Genomic DNA, 15,213 nt, shown 5'->3' with positions numbered 1-15,213 from the left:
TATATGTATATGTATATGTATATGTATATGTATATGTATATGTATATGTATATGTATATACCTGGCATTGTTGTTGTTGTTGTTATGTGCCATCAAGTCGCCTGTGACTCATAGTAACCCTATGTACCACAGCCCTAAACCCTTCTCTGTCCTGTGCCAGCCTCACTGTGTCCGACACACCCACCCCCATTACTCCAGTCACTGAATCAATCCACCTCATAAATAGTCTTCCTCTCCTGCACTGTCCCTCTTTGCAACATGTCCAAAGTATGTCAGATGATGTTTCAGAATCCTTGCCTCCAAGGAGCAGCCTGGTTTTACCCTCTCCAGACTGAACTTGTTTGTTTTCTTGGCAATCCATGGTACATTCAGTACTCTTCTCCAGCACCACAGCTCAAAGGCATCAAATCTTCTTCTATCTTCCCTAGTTATTGTCCAACTCTCTGATGCATAGCAAGTGAGTGCAATGACCATGGCCTGTATCAGGTGCTTCTTAGTTTCCAAAGTGACACCATTGCTCTTTAGTACTCTGGAAAAGTCCCTAACAACAGACTTTCCCATTGTGATATATCTTATAATTTTGTGGTTGCTGGTGCCAAAAGTGTTGACTGTGGAACCAAGCAAACTAAAGCTGTGCACAATCTCAGTCTCTTCACCATCCATCCTGATGCTACCAATTGGCCCAGTGGTGAGAATCTTTGTTTTCTTAATATTGAGACTCAATCCATATTGAAGGCTGCAGTCCTTGACCTTCTGCAGCAAATGCTTCGGGTCTTCTTCAGTTTCAGCAAGCAGGGTTGTGTCATTTTCATAACTAGATTATTGATGAATCTTCCACCAATCTTGATGCCACACTTTTCCTCATACAGCTGAGCCTTCTGGATAATCTGTTCTGCATATAAGTTGAAAAGGTATGGAGATAGGACACATCCCTGGTGTACACTCTTCCCAAATTTGAGCCATGCAGTGTTTTCTTGCTCTGTTCTGACAACTGCATCTTGTCTAAGTATAGGTTTCGTATTAGCACAATCAAGTCCACTGTTCTCACAGTCAGCCACAATTTGTTGTGATCCACCTTTACATACTCAATGAAACGGATAGACTTTCCTCTGGTATTCTCTGCTTTCAGCCAAGATCCAATTACATTAGCTACAATATTCCTAGTATCATGACCCCTTGTAAACTCAACCTGCACTTCTGGCACTTCTCTGTTGTTGTGCTGTTCCAGTTGGTTTTTGATAATCTTCAGTAGAATCTTGCTTCCATGTGATATCAACAATATTGTTCGATAACTCTGTTGGGTCACCTTTTGTTGGAATGGGGACAAATACATAGATCTCTTTCAGTCAGCTGGCTAAGTGGTTGTTCTCCAGATTTCTTGGCAAAGGTTGCTGAACACATATAGGGCAGCACCTGTTAGTCGCAGTACGTCAATTCGTATACCATCTATTCCTGGGGCATTTTTTTTTACAATTCCTTCAAAAGCAGCTTGAATTTCTTCCTTCATCACCATATGTTTTTCATTAAATTCTCTGTTTCTACCAATTCCTTTCAGTACAGTGACTGATATTCTTTCTACCGTCTTTTAATATTTCCTGGATTATTTATAATTCTGTAAAAAACATTTTTAAGTATAGCAACTTTAGGTTTGAATTTGTTCTTAAGTTCCTCGAGCTTAAGAAATGCTGAACAAGTTTGGCCCTTTTGATTTTGTGACTCCATTTCCTTGCACATTTTATTTAATTTGTCTTCCTGTGCTGTCTTTTGTTGAAATCTTCTGTTCAGCTCTTTAATATCTTGAATTCTTCCCTCTGCTTTGGCTTCAAGGTGCTCTAGTGCAATATTTAGATTCTCTTCTGACATCCATTTTGGTCTTTTTTTCTTCCTCAATTTTTGTAATGATCTTTTGCTCCCTTCCTAGATGATACTCTTGATTTCCTCCCACAACTCATCTAGTCTTTTTTTCATTGGTGTTCAAGGCCTTCAAACCTGTTTTTAAGACGGTTTGGAAATTCATATGGTATAGAATCAAAGTCACATTTTGGTTCCTGTGGATTTAATTTTCCTTAGCTTCTGCTTGAACTTGCATATGAGTAGTTGGTGGTCTGTTCCACAATCACCACCTGGCTTAGTTTTCACCAGTAATCTTTCCACAAATGAAATCAATCTGATTCTTATGCATATCATCAGGTGAAGCCCATGTGTATAACCTGTATTTATGTTTCTTATAAAATGTTTTTGCAATGAATAAGTCATTGATTGTGCAAAATTGTATGCATATGATATATAAATGTCATATTCGGTGGGGTTTGAGGCAATAAATCTAATGGTAGAAAACTGCCCATCTTCTATCTTCTCCTGGACTAAACCTGGTGAATTACAATTACATGCCTTTAGGATTGCAGTGTAACTTTTACCATTGTTGTTGATTGCCTTCGAGTTGAACATGATTCATAGAGACCCCATGAACAAAAGGCCTGAAGCCCCTCTATAACAATCAACATTTATCAAAGTTCATAGAGTTTCTGGAGGCATGTAGTTTACAAAGTGGATGCCACTCCTGCTTCCATTAGTTTACCAGATCTAATCTACCATCACACACACACACACACACACACACACTATGCTTTTATATATACACCTATCTTATTGGCGAGAAGCTGCACTTCAATCCCCATGGCATGCGCTTCAAGGCCATCAACTGCTCAGAGGAAGAAAAAGATGAACAGTCTCCTCCCATGAGATTGACTGCCTCTGAAAACCCACTTGATAGTCAGCTATGGATCAGTTCTGACTCAATGGTACACAAGTACAACAACAACATCTACATTTTAGCAAGTAAGCTAAATGCCAAAATAATTTTTAAAATTTTTAGTTTTGTGCAGAAAAGGTTCAAATGTCAGTATTTTATTTTAAATTCTACTAGCAGCAAGTAATACAGGATACATTAGAAAATCTACATAGGATTGTCGATATTGTTAATCTTTAAGGAAACAGACTGTGCCTTCTTTCTCCCAAGGCAATACTGGTAAGTTTTTATCTACATTCTTTTTGTTAGCAGTATCATCAGAGCTCTTTTTCTATGAAGATAATTCTGTCTTCCGTAACTTTTTTCCCCTCTTAACATTAATGCTCACAAATTACTTTTCTTGGAAATGGTAACAAATATGGATCTATTCCAGTCAACTGGGCAAGTAGCTGTTGTCCAAATTTCCTGGCATAGACTGGTAAACAGTTCCAGGGCTGCATCTGTTAGGTAAAACATGCCAATTGGTATCCTATTGATTCCTGAGGCTTTATTTTTTTGGAAATACCTTCAGTTCAAGTTGAACTTTTCTTCATTGCAACTGGCTCTTCATCATATGCTAATTACTTCCTGACATTTTGGTGCCAACCAATTTTTTATGGAACAATGACTGTGAATTCTCCTAGATCATTCAAAAATTTGCCAATAGCATCTTTTAGTATTGTAACTTAAAGCTTGAATTAATCTTTCAGTTCTGTCAATTTGAGAAATGCCAAGTGAATTCTTCCTTTTTTATTCTCCAAATTCTGTTCTTTGCATATCCCATATAAAACTTTGTTTTCTCTTCTCGAGCTGCCCTTAAAATCTTCTGTTCATCTCTATTACTTCATCACCTTTTCCCTTTCTTTTGGCTTCTGGGCATTCAAGTCCAATTTTCAGAGTGTCTTCTGAAATCCATTATAATCTTTTCTTTCTCCACTGTCTTTTTAAGGGTCTTTATTTCTGGATGTTGTCCTTATTTTCATCTCACAATTCATAAAGTATGCAGTCATTAGTGTTAAATGGCTCAAGCCTATTCTTGAGATTTTTTTTAAGTTCAGGTGGGATAGATTCAAGGCAGTATTTTGATTTTCATGGAGCTATTTTCATTTTCTTCAGCTTCAGTTTGAACTTGAACATGAATAGTTGGTGCTCTGTTCCTTAGTCAGTGCCTGACAAGGTTTTGACTGCTGATATGAGATTTAAGAGCTTCTTCCCACAGACGTAGCCAATCTTATTCCTATGCAGTCCATCAGGTGAGATCTATGCTGATAGTTATATTTATTAAAAAGGGTATATTGGATAAATAAATCATTGCCTATATAAAGCAAGTAGAAAAGTACATCAACAGAAGCCTACCAAAAGTTCAAGTAGGGTTCAGAAGAGGTTGTATCATTTGGAATATCACTGCTGATGTCAGGTAGATCCTGAATGAAAGCAAAGTAACTAGAATAATGTCTACTTGTGTTTTATCGACCATACAAAAGAATTTGATTATTTGGATCATAACAAATTATGGCTAACTTTGCGAAGAATAAGAATCACAGAATAATTAATTGTGCTCATATAAATCTATGCCTAAACCAAGAGACTGTTTCCTAAACAGAAGAAGTGAATACTGTTTGGTTTAAAATATAGAAAAGTGTGAATCAGGGCTAGATTCTTCCACCATACTTATTGAAAATGCATGCTGAAAATATAATGTGAGAAGCTGAACTTTCTGAAGAAGAATGTGGCATCAGAATTAGTAGAAGACTTATCAACAACCTGCATTATGCATAGGACACAACCTTACTTGCTGAAATGTAAGAGCATTTGAAAAACCTGATGCAGAGGAGTAGCGAGAACAGCCTTCATTATGGATTACCTCTCAGCATCATAGGGGAAATGTTTACTACTGGCCCAATAGGCAACATCATGATAAATGGAGAAAATACTGAAATATTCTTTTAGAGTGGCTTACTTGATGCCACAGTTAATATCTAAAACCAAGCCAGCTGACAGTAATTGATATTGGGTCTCTATAGAGAAATTGGCCCACCCTCCCTGAACAGAAAAATTACTGCACTTCAGCCTCCACCATTAACCATTTGCATCTTTGTTTGCCACTCTTCATTAATACACAATTTCCTGTGAAGACATCACCATCACCTGAGGGAACGGCATGAATCCCCGTATCAGGTGTCTGGGGGAGACCTCCCCCAACCCCGAAAGCCTAGCCATAACTCAACCTTGAACAGGAATCATTAACTCCAGAAGCAGACACGGGACCATAAAAATTCTTAGTTTTAGGAGCAGGGTAAACCCAGAGGCGCCGGCAAGTCTAAAGGACCACCATTTTATCAGGTTTGAAGTAAACAACCGAGACTATGTGACAGCAGCTCGAGAAGCGCCAGGTGGGGAGGGGAGGGCAGAATAAGTCCGCCAATCAAAGCAGCCCCACATGGCTGAGTGTTCCAACCACCAACCACCAACCATGTTCCCAATCAACCTGCCCTGAGCCGGTGATCTCAGAGCTTTCTTATAAGCTGGAGACAGGCGGGCTCTCTCTCTCTTGCTCACTCCTGTGTGGTCGGGATGCAGAGGGCAGGAAAGACCCTCCATATATGAGGAAATAAAGACGTCCTTTGTTTATTACAGACGTTGGCAGAATTCATTTCGGGGCATCCCCATCGGGCGTAACAATCTAGTACAAGAGTGCAGTCAAGAACCTTTTGCTGAACCATCAAAGAAAGTTGAGGATCCTGGCCATGGCAATTCACAGACCAAAGAGAGTAAACAAATGAAACTGCTCACATTGGTGCCCTGTTCTCACACCACTTCTGAGATCAAGGAGAACAACGGACTTCAGGAGAGAATATGTCATTAAGTGAGACACTTTTTTTCTAGAGCCAGCATTTTCAAGTGCAGTGGAGAGAAAGGCCTGAAACTCCCCTGGAAAGCCGCTCCTCCACTTGGGGATCTCTTCTGCCTTAAGGGCATTCCAGTCACCATAGAATTCAATAGAGTTTGAGACAGGGCTCTTAAAGGAAGAAAGAAACTCATTGTCTCAGCTGACACACTGGCATGCTAGATAGAAAGCTGCCTTCAAATATCCTGCTTAAAATCCACTTAACTGGTTCCTCAAAAGGTGGTATCAAACCACTTTGCTATTCCACAAAGGAAGATAATAGAGTTGAAAGAGGGGAATACAATAATGCAAGATTTCTGCAGGGTTTCATTGCAGACCAGAGAGAACCTGAAGACATTTAGGAAACACTTTCCAAAAAAGGACTTCCAGTAGAGTGACTGGCTCACCTTACAGATAGAACATTGCAAGAAGGCAATGAATCCAACATCTGAAATATTAGAAGTATCAACAACTTATGTAGACATAGTTGAAATTGTCTAAAACCTACTGAGAAAAACTTCACATCAAGAAAGTACCAGGAAGCTTCAGACATTATGAAAAAACAAAAACAAGAACAAAAATTAAGCCTTTCCTCAAATAAACAGAGCATATTGCATACCCTAACAGTGAAAACTAGGCCAGGTGCTGATTGTGGAACAGACCATCAACTACTCTTATGCAAGTTCAAATTAAAACTAAAAAAAGGTTAAATCAAATCCACAGGAGCCTACATTTGACTTTGAGTCTATCCACTTGAATTAAAAAACCACCTCAGGAAAAGGTTTGAGGCTGCAAATACTTATGAGCAAAGATCAGAAGTGCTGTGGAGGATATAAAGAATAGCATGTTCATAGTAGCATTAGTCACAAGATCATGAAAACAGCACAAATGTCCAACTACAACTGAATAATTTGAGAAATTATGATACATTCATACAATGGAATACTAGCAGCACTCAAGAGCAATGATTTTTGAAAAATACTAAGTAACTTGGGAAAGGCTGGAGATCATTATTCTGGGTGTACAAACTCAGTCTCATAAGGACAAATACTGCATAAGACCATTATTTTAAAAATAGAAGGATAACTAGTAAAACATATACGGGGACGCAAGGGGGGAAAGGGTGAGAAAAGAGGGGTGATGATGGGTAGGGGTGAAACCACATGGTTGAACAGTTTAGTGGGTAGAGGGAGGGAGGTGAAGGAATGTCAACTTTCTCTGAAGGAATTTGCAAAAAACAATGCCCCAGAAATGGATGATATATTTCAACAAACAGATGTTTCTATGGGCATGCTCATCAAGTTGTGTCAAGAAAACTGGAGGACAACTATCTGGCCAATTGATTGGAACAGCTCAATATTTATTCCTAACCCACTAAAAGAGTGATCTTACAAAGTGTGTAAATTATTAAACAATATTGCTAGTATCACACACAAATAAAATCTTGCTGAAGATTATTCAGAAATAACTAGAACAGTACATAAGCAGAGAACTACCAATAATACAAGCTGAATTTAGAAGAGTCCATGACACTAAAGACATTATTGCCAATGTCAGATGGAACTTGGCTGAAAGCAATGAGTGCTAGAGGAATGTATTTCTGTGCTTCATTGACTACGCAAAAGCATTTGATTGTGTAGGTCACAACAAATTGGGGCTAACCTTAAGGAAAATGAGGCTTGATTGTGCTCATGTGAAATCTATATTTCAGGAGGACCAGGAGGCAGTCATCAGAACAGTGCAAGGAAACACTGCATGGTTCAAAATCAGGAATGGAATGAGTCAGGGATGTGTCCTGTCTCCATTCCTTTTTCTATCTATATGTAGAGCAGATAATTAGAAAGGTTGGACTTTATGAGAAGGAGTGTGGCATCAGAAATGAAGAAAGACTCTTGAACAACTTTTGCTACGCCAGTTATACAACTCTGCTTGCTAGATCAAAGAAAGACCTGAAGGGTTTGCTGCAGAAAAGTCAAGGACTGTAGTCTTCAATATGGATTGAAGTTAAGCATGAAGAAGACAAAGATACTCATCACTGAGCCAATTGGCAGCACCATAATGGATGGAGACGAGATTGAGGTTGTGAACAATTTCAGCTTGCTTGGCTTCACATTCAACACTCTTGCTACCAGCAGTCAGGAAATTAAAAATAAACAAAAACAAATTTCACTTGGGGAAGTCCGCTGTCAGGAAAATCGCCAGAGTGCTGAGAAGTAATGATATTAGTATAGAGACTAAGGTGCACCTGATCCAGGTCTTGGTTTTCATAATTACCTGCTATGCATAAGAGAGCTAGATAGTAACAAAGGATGATAGAGGAAAAATTGATGTCTTTGAGTTGAGGTGCTGAAAAAGAGGATTAAACATACCATAGACAGCCAGGAGAACAAATAGGTCTGTCTTGGAGAGGATGAGATCAAGTTCCTCCTTGGAGGTAAGGATTTTTTTTTAAATAAAATTTTTATTTTATACTGGTTTATTTACAACGTTTGTATACATTGTTTTTTACACCAGAACTTCTCATTTCCTTTACTCACCTCTTCCTCTACCCATACAATTGTGTTAACCTATGATTAACCATCCCACCACCCACCCTTTTCCTGTACCCATCCTCACCTCTTTACTCCCCTTTCCCCACACTGAATCCTCATACACATTCTACAATAATGGTCTTATGCAGTATTTATCCTTATGGGACTGAGTTAGTTCACTTAGCATAATGCTTTCCAGTCCCGCCCAAGTTAGGTAGCAATTTACAAAATATTTCCTCCTGTGTGCTACATAGTATTTCATATTGACCATAGTTTCTCAACCAATTCAATGGAATAAACCATAATTTCTCAATCCATTTAATTGTGGTTGGAAATTGGGACTTTTTCTATGTTCTTGTGATGATGAATAACACTGCTATGAACATTGGTGTACAAGTTTCTGTTTGTGCCTCAACTTTCATTTTCTTGGGATATATTCCAAACTGTGGAATAGCTGAGTCATATGCAATTTTATGTTCAGATTTCTAGGGAAATATCCAACTTCCTTCCAGAATGATTGTACCATTTTACAATCCCACCAGCAATGCATGAGAGTTCCTATCTCACCACATATCTCCAATTTATTACTTTCTGTCCTGCTAAACTATGCCATTGCTACTGGAGTGAGATGGTATCTCATTGTGGTTTGGATTTGCATCTCTCTTATTGCCAGTGATTTTGGGCATTTCTTCATATATCTGTTGGCCATGTGAATATCTGATCCCTGTGTGTAAAATCTTCCCATGCTTTTTGAGAGGTAAGGATTTAGAACCTCCCTTTTTCTTTGTGTGCATTGCAGAAAGATATCAGTCCTTGGAGAAGGACATAATTCTTGGAAGGGTGGAGGAACAGCACAGGAGAAAAAGACTCTGAATGATAAACTGGGGTGATAGGATTATGTGTGTTGGAGTCAATCAGACTAGCTCAGGATGGGGCAGTATTCAGAGGTGTACATAGGGCTGCTATGACTCATAGACGACTCAATGGCATACAATAACAATTAGTGTTAGGGAGGCAGAAGATATATATTAATATAGAATCATTCAAACAGCTATGGGAGAAAGTACAAGTGATGGAAGAAACAATGGAACCTAGAAATAAGGTGAAAATCACAGAGACAGAGAACCAGAAGAATTATATTGATGAGGAGCTATTTGAAAATCTACAGGAGAAGAAGCTATAGCACAGACAAGGCATTTGCAAAAATAAGGACCCAGGAATATAAGGGATATTAGTTGAATTGTTTCAAGTAACAGATGCAAGCTAGGATGCACTCACCAGTTAATGCATACACATTTGAAGGATAGCTGCCTGGCCAACAGATTGGAAAAAGTCCATATTTGTTCCCATTCCCGAGAAAGGTGATCCAAGAGAATGTGATACTATTGAACAAGATCATAAATATAAAATGTAAGCAAATAATGCTGAAGATCATTTAAAAATGGCTAGAACAAGTACATAGAGTGGGAATTGCCAGAACTTCAGGGAGAATTTAGAAGATATCATAACACCAGTGATATCATTGCTGATGTCAAGATGGATCCTGGCTAAAAGTAGAGAATATCAGAAGAACATCTATTTGTGTTTTATTGACTACAGAAAAGCATTTAACTGTGTGGACCATAACAAGATGTGGATGGCATTCAGGCAAATGGGAGTTGCAGAACACTTAATTGTGCTCCTACAAAAGCTATACCTGGACCAGGAAGCTGTTGTGCAAACAGAGCAGAGGCACACTTGCTATTATAACATTAAGAAGGGATTGTGTCAGGGTTGTAGTCTCTCTCTGTACCGATTCAATCTGTATGCTGAGCAAATTATTCGAGAATCTGGATTCTATTTAGAAGAATGTTGCATCAAGTTTGGAGTGAGAATCTTGCCTCCAAGGAGCATTTTGTCTGCACTTTCACAAAGACATGTCTGTGGTTTTTTTCAGTCCAAGGGATATTCAGTACTTTTCCCCAACACCACCTAACAACAGTATTGATTCTCCTCCTGTTACCCTTATTCATTGTGCAGCTTCCAGAAAGATAGCAAATGATTGAAAAGTCATAGCCTAAATCAAGTGTACCTTTGTCTTCAAAGTGAAATCATTACTTCTCAGTAATTTGAAGGCATCCATGATGACAGTATTTCTCAATGCTGTCCACATCCTCAGTTCCTGCCCCCTGATGCCAAAGGTATCAATTCTGGATCCAATGAGAGGAAAAATCATTAACAATTTCAATCTTTTCTTCCTCTGTCATCATGTTACCTGTTGGTCATGGTGAAAGTTTTCTTTTCTTGGTGTTGACATGTAGTCCCTGATCTTCTGCAGCAAATTCTTCAAGTTCTCCTCATTTTCAAAATAAGATTATATTATTTGCAAAATGCAGATATTTAAGAGTCTTCGTCTGATCTTGATATTCCATCTTCTTCATCAAGTCCAGCTTTCCGAGTGATTTCTTAAGCATGATGTTGTTATGTCCCACTGAGTCTCCTGTGACCTATTGTGACCCTATGTACAGCACTGAACCCTGCCTTGTCCTGAGTCAGTCTCACTAATTCTGACATACCAACTCCCATTGCTCCAGTTACTGTATCAATACATCTCATCCAGGGTCTTCCTCTTCCATGTTATCCCTCCACCTTTCCAAGCATGATGTCTACTTGGCCATATACCCATAGAATGTGAGACAGCACTTCAAAACCCTAAGCTCTAAGAAGAAATATGGTTTCTTCCCCTCCAAGACAGACTTCTATTTTTATTTATTTTTTTTGGCAGTCTGTGGTAGTTCAAGACTCTTCTCCAGCACAACATTTTGAAGGTATTGATTCTTCTTCTGCCATCCTTAGTCATTGTCTGTCTCTCTGATGCTTAACAAGTAATTGTGAAGACCACAGCCTGGATTAGACACACCTTAGACTCTAGACAGACATCACTGCTTTTTAGCACTCTGGAGAGGTCTCTGACAGCAGGTTTTCCCAATGTATATTTGATTTTCTGACCGCTGGTTTTAGGAGTGCTGACTGCAGAGCCGAGCAAGCTGTAATTGTTAACAACTTCAATCTCTTCTTCATCTATCATGGTGCTGCCAATTGCCCCAGTGGTAAGACTCTTTGTCTTCTTGGTTTTGAGCTTCAATCCATATTGTAGAATACAGTCCTTGACCTTCTGCAGCAAGTTCTTCAGATCTTCTTCTGCATACAGATTCAATAATGTTATTTTTAGATGTCATCAATTTGAGAATGACTCAACAACCTTTTAACAACAGATTGAATGCTGCCCTATATTGTGCTATAGTCAAATTTTTGGGCATATTTAAACTATGTCAATCCATCTAGTTGAAGGTATTCCTTCATTTATTCTGAAAACCTACAAACAGATTGATTAGATATTGAGAAAGAATGCAACCCTGAAGCATAATTTTCTTAATTTTAAACCACACAGTGTTTCCTTGCTCTTTTTGGACAATCACGTCTTGGTCTAGATATAGATTTCACATGAGCACAAATAAGTGTTCTGGTATTCCTATTCTTATCCATATCAGCCATAGTTGTTATAATCCATGTAATTAAATATCTTTACATACTAAACAAAGCAAAAATAGACCTTTTTGTGATATTCTCTACTTTCAGCCAGGAACCATCTGACGTTAGCAATGACATCCTTGGTGTTATACCCTCTCTTAAACCCAACTTGAACTTATTGCTCTCCTCTCTCTGCTGTTCTAGGTAATTTTAGGCAATATTCAGTAATAATTTGCTTGCATATGCTATTAATGTTAATGAGATTTTTCCATAATTTTTACATTTTATTGTATCATCTTTCTGGGTAATGGGAGCAAATATCAATCTCTCCAGTTAAATGGCCAATTTATTGTACTCCAAATTTCTTGGCATAGCATAGACTGGTTAGCATGTCCAATGCTGCATCTGTTAGTTTAAACATGTCAATTTGTATTTCATTGATTTTGGGGGTCTTATTTTTTTCCCCCAATGCCTTGAGTGCAGCTTTAGTTTTTACCTTCATTACCACTGGCTCTTGACTATATGGTGAATTTGAAACATACTCATCACACTATTTTTATCCTATTTTGGTGAATTGTTGTCAGGTGCCATTGAGTAGAGTGCTAATCATAGTGACCCTATCAACAATAAACAGATCTGAACCCTGGCCTATCCTGTGCCGTCCTTATACTTCCTTACACAGTAGAGCCCATTGCCACAATAATTGTGCCAATTCACCTGGTTGAAGATCTTCTCTTTTTTCTGACCTTCCACCTTTCCAAGCATTATGTGCCTCCTAGCAACATGCTTGAATATGTGAGATGAAGCTTGATTATCTTTGCCTTCCAGAAGAATTTGGGCTTCACCTTCTCCAAGAAAAAGAAACATAAACTTGGTGCTATTTAAAAGAAATATAATTTAAAAAATCCACCCTTATGTTTCATATTAAATATATTCACCTGTTACACAAAATTTTCCAAACACAGTTATTTTGATGTAGCAAAATCTCTGTGATCTCTTGACATTTTACTCATGAATTTTAATAATTCAGTATTTAAATGTATGGAAAATGTAAACGTACTGAAGTGCAGGTGCCTTGGTGGGTAAGAAGTTGCACTGCCAACACAATGGCAGGAAATTCTAATTCATCAGCTGATCTGCAGAAATAATTTGGTCAGTTTTTTCCTTGCAATTTATAGCCTCCAAAAACCCACTGAAGGATCAGCTATGAGTTATTACTGACTCAATAGCACATAAAGAAAACAAAGATATGTTAAGCACCCACATTAAGATTTATTCCCTTTCAAAAATTTAGTAGTGTTCTTGGAAGGTGAGGGAGAGGGAGAAGGGAATGCTTACATTTTTTCCTTCAAATGTCATTTATCATTATTGAATCAAAGGTCAATCCAAAGTTCAGACTCAAACATGCTTTAATTTTCTCTGAATAACAGGTTGCCATTACTTGTGATTTTTGTCCTCAGTTTGTAAATAATGTGGAAAAATTAAGATGCACCAAAGATACAATGTCAAGCCAGGTAATTTAGCAGAAATGATCCTATTAGGTTTCTTGCAGCAACACATTTATTTCTCTAGTTAGAGATAAAATGCTTATAATTTTCAGCACATGAGAAGGAAGTAGAGAAATTAAAGTGGTTGAGACATAGAAGGCTTCACAAAAAAGCTAAAACCAGAAGGATAACCAGTGAGATGTTTATGGCTATACAAAGAGGGCAGAGGATGAGGCGGGAGGGGGTAATCATGAGTTCCAAACGTTTCGTGACTGGAGGGAGGAAAAAGGAAAAAAAAATGTACATGAATAAAACAAAACTTAAAACAAAAAAAAGGAAAAGCTAAGCACTGACAAAATTAACTTAGAAAGTGAATATTTTAGTTGTGTGCCATTGAGTCAGAACAGAGCCATGGGCAGGTTTTCAATAGTAGTAAGTCTTTCCAGAGGAAGAGATTATCCATCCTTCTCCCATGGAGCAACTGGTGGATTCAAACTACATGCCTTGGGATTGCAGCACAGCTTCTTACCATGAGTTACCAAAAAGAACTAAGTAAGCCAGAAGGTTCCCCTTCTACCACACCCTTGTCTATAGCTTTTTTACTCCTGTTACTAGTTTTCAAACATCTGAATCAATAGCTAGTTTACAAGCCTTTCATGTTCCTTTATCTACAGTGTAAACAAGACATAAATATGTAACAATAGCTCTTACTCTCTTTTATTATCTATTTTAAACACATGAGCAAATGTAATGCATTTCATAGGAAACCACTTAAAATTGACTGTTTTCTTCACCAATAAACAGCACTAAATATCTCCAACGTTTTGGTTTTACTTGTGCTTTGAAAATTAGTTAGCTTGTGTTTTCTGATCTTTTTTTTCAAACAATTAGCATTTTTATTTTCAACTAAAGCTGGATAATAATAGCAATCGAAACAATGCATTCACACTGGGGCGAATAACAAGATTTTCATTTTCTTCTTTTTAATTTTTTCTTCCAGAAAAACATTAATCAGGTTATGAATGTGTTTATCTAAGATAATTTTATCAGCTAAGAACTATCACAGAAGTTTTTTTTTAAATTTTATTTTGTTATTTTTTTGTGCATGTACCATCAAATCAGATCTGACTGGTACAGGAGGAAATTGTTCCTTTTCTCCGGCAGAGCATCTGGTGGATTCGAACCCTGTACCTTTGGGATTGCAGTACAGCTTCTTGCCACTAGGCCACCAGAGCTCCCACAGAAGTTTTAAGAAGTATAAATAATCATGTAAAAGGAACAAGGCTAGAATGGGGAATGTTGACCCAGCTAAGTCTGACTGCTGTTGACTCTGTAAAAGAATTGTCCCCAACAATAACATCCATTATCTATTCTGATCCCTGGGTTTGACAGAGTCCCCTCAAGTTCCTTCCTGAACATAAGTCTCATAATGACAAGGGCTGTTTTTAATTGCGAAAGCTATGGGGCCTATTAAGGAAATAAGTTGCAGGAAAGCAGGAGAAGGCAAAGGATATCACGTAATAAAAGGTTAGGTTCAGTCCAGGGACAAAAATAAAGCTGGAGTTTTCTCAGTCTTATAGCAAACCTTGTCTCCTAGAAGTCCAAAGTCAACTGCCTCTACCAGGCTAACCTCCCCACAGTTGTTGCCTGCTGTGGCCAGCTCTCTCTGTTATGTTGGCACCACAGCTGTTGATGATGTGTAAGACTCTGATCAACAACCAAGCAAATGGCCATAATTGAGTAGATGGAGACTACGCCCCTAGAAGGGGCTAAGGCAATGAATAGAAGAGTCATTTTCAAAAGTCTTAACACTACAAAGCATTTTAAAAATCAGATTTTCTGATTCAATACAGTCTGTTGAAGAAAGTTCACTGTTATTATGTGTAATATATATATTGTTGTTGTTGTTATGTGCTGTCGAGTCGCTTATGACTCATAGTGACCCTATGTACAACAGCCCTAAACTCTGCTCTGTCCTGTGCCAATCGCACTGTCTCTGACACTCAAATC

The sequence above is a fragment of the Elephantulus edwardii genome, unplaced genomic scaffold (genome assembly GCF_000299155.1).
Source record: "Elephantulus edwardii isolate Elephantulus edwardi_28Jun2011 unplaced genomic scaffold, EleEdw1.0 scaffold00451, whole genome shotgun sequence".
NCBI classification, from domain to species: Eukaryota; Metazoa; Chordata; class Mammalia; order Macroscelidea; family Macroscelididae; genus Elephantulus; species Elephantulus edwardii.
The sequence above is the reverse complement of the archived record's forward strand: the minus strand, read 5'-3'. Positions refer to the sequence as shown.